This window comes from Boleophthalmus pectinirostris, unplaced genomic scaffold, assembly GCF_026225935.1.
Source record: "Boleophthalmus pectinirostris isolate CB_2022bp ecotype Guang Dong unplaced genomic scaffold, ASM2622593v1 HiC_scaffold_8, whole genome shotgun sequence".
NCBI classification, from domain to species: domain Eukaryota; kingdom Metazoa; phylum Chordata; class Actinopteri; order Gobiiformes; family Gobiidae; genus Boleophthalmus; species Boleophthalmus pectinirostris.
The window spans coordinates 12,136,384-12,138,751 of record NW_026571515.1 but is presented as its reverse complement, the minus strand read 5'-3'; the positions used below and the strand labels follow the sequence as shown (position 1 = coordinate 12,138,751).

General features: G+C 45.3%; 1 pseudogene; it reads right to left on the bottom strand.

Moving 5' to 3' along the window:
- Positions 1–2,011: 2,011 nt before the first annotated feature.
- On the bottom strand, positions 2,012–2,129 carry LOC129412456 (5S ribosomal RNA; annotated as a pseudogene).
- Between the last annotated feature and the right edge of the window lie 239 nt (positions 2,130–2,368).

Sequence of the window (2,368 nt, the reverse complement as noted above, 5' to 3'; positions counted from 1 at the left end):
AAGTATGCTAGGAAAAAGTTTGAACCGGCTACCCTCCCACGTTATGCTCGTCTTTGTGATCCTAATTGCCTTAATAGCCCAAAATAAATTCTTGTTTCGAACACAACACAAGATGAGAAATTACCACATGTGTTACCATAGGCTTTAATACTTTTCCCACAGCAGATAAACACACAGACAACATGTGTTCGATGGTGTTTTTATGACTGGGGCTAATTCACACCAGTCCCGTTCTCTGCTGTGATAAAAAGCCACGGCTGGTTTGGCCCGAGCAGAAAGGAGCCACAATTTTCTGATGTATCGCCGTCTTCAAACCCAAAGCAAATCATTCACAGCTTTGGATCATTCACCACGAGTTCGGAGAAAATATGTTCGAGACGGTTCAGGATGACACCAATATTGTCGCAAATAAGGCAACACTGTAAACAAACTATGATTTAAAAGGCTCATATTCTGATATTTGCTGATCTATGTGTTTTGTTTCAGTCACATGTTTCACACACATCCTGCAGATTTAGGCTGAGTTCTTGACACAAACTGAAAACACTGTTCCATAGGGTGACCATATTTCCATTTGTGAAAACCCGGACACCTTACCGGGAGTGGGAGGTGGGGCCTCGACATTGAGTTACAGTCGTCCCTCGCTATATCGCGGTTCACCTTTCGCGGTTTTGCGGATTTTTATTTATTTATTTATTTTTTACACACAGGTGGGTCAGTATTAACCAGGTCTAAACCAGGTCTAATTTTGGACTAGAGAGAGAGAACGCCGAGCAGTTTGTCCGCAAAGCATGATCGGGCAGTTGCCGCGTTTACCTCCTTGAGGTGCGGAGCTCTACACCGGTCCATTCTCCTGCGGTCACCTCTGAGCCCGTCCCGACAGTGAGTCCTGTTTTAGTCCTAGTTCAGTCTTGGTTTAGTCCTCTTCTTCAGTCCTGGAGTCAGTCCTAGGTTAGTCCTGGGTTAGTCCTGGTTTAGTCTTAGTTCAGTCCGTGGTGTAGGAAGCGCAAAAGTTTGATATAATCTCGAGTTAACGGGCAGGTGCGGTGTTGTACTGCACGGGTGCGGCGCTGTACTGGGGGTCTCCAAAAATGGACCCGTGCAGGACTCTGCGCTGTAGGAGTCCATTACGGAATTAATGAATCTTCAGTTTGTTACATAAAGAAGGAGGAAAATAACAAAAGGAGGACTGCAGCAATAAGTTTGAAGAAGTTGCACTTCTCCTGTTTGAAAAAAGTGTATAAAGTGTGTGCTGAGGGGTTTAACATCCTTAAAAGAGATATAATAATTGTAAAATATAAAGTTGACTACTTCCCGGATTTCACCTATTGCGGGTTATTTTTAGAACATAACCCCCACGATAAATGAGGGACCACTGTACTCTCACTTCGCAACCTGTGCAGATGGCCTCTCACTTGTCCTGACCGGGATGGAAAACGGAAAATTTCTTGTACAAGTCATTGTTAAATGCACATTTGCATTTCAGCCTGTTGCAGACTGACTGGCTGTTTGTGTCTCACTCCTTCTGAGTCACAGAGAGCTACGAGAGACGCTCAGTTTAATGCCCCCAATGAATGGTAATGAAAACCCAGACATTTGCATCACTTGCATCACACACAAAAAAAAAAAACCCGGACGCCCAGGACACGACGCAAAATACGGACATATCCGGGGAAAAACGGACGTTTGGCCACCCTACTGTTCCACTTTGTGATGTACGTAAATAAGTAAGTCTTTATTTATATAGCGATTTTCACAGACATATGTCACAAAGAACAGAACAGAACATTTATAGATTCATTATTCTTTTTCTCCACACCCAGTTGTGGTAAGCTGCTATTGTAGCCACAGCTGCCCTGGGGCATACTGACAGAAGTGCGGCCGCCATGCCAATTGGCACCATCGGTCCCTTCAACCACCACCATCACTCACACACACCACTTTCATACTAGGCAATGTGGGTGAAGTGTCTTGCCTAAGAACACAACAACAGTTTTTTGCGACTGGTGCCCCACTGTGGCACCTGGAATTCTCAAAGGTCTCCCATCCAAGTACTAACCAGACCTGGCCTTGCTTAGCTTCTGAGATCTAATGGGATCAGGCTTTGACAAGCCGGTATGGCCACAATGATGACCTGCCATGTGGCGATATACAAGGAAGTGTTCCACTGAGTTTTTAAGTTCCATAACCGTGACTGAATTAGTTTGACGCAGGGGAGGGGCTAAAGCCGTGTTCAGACTGCGGTGTCCGGGGCGTCCATGGCGGTCTGTGAGTGCCTTGTTTTCCCAGTCTCTTTGTGAAAGATGGCAGAACAGAAGAAAGAGTGGCTTTAGTGTACTGATCGACTCGGCGGTGATGTATATACATT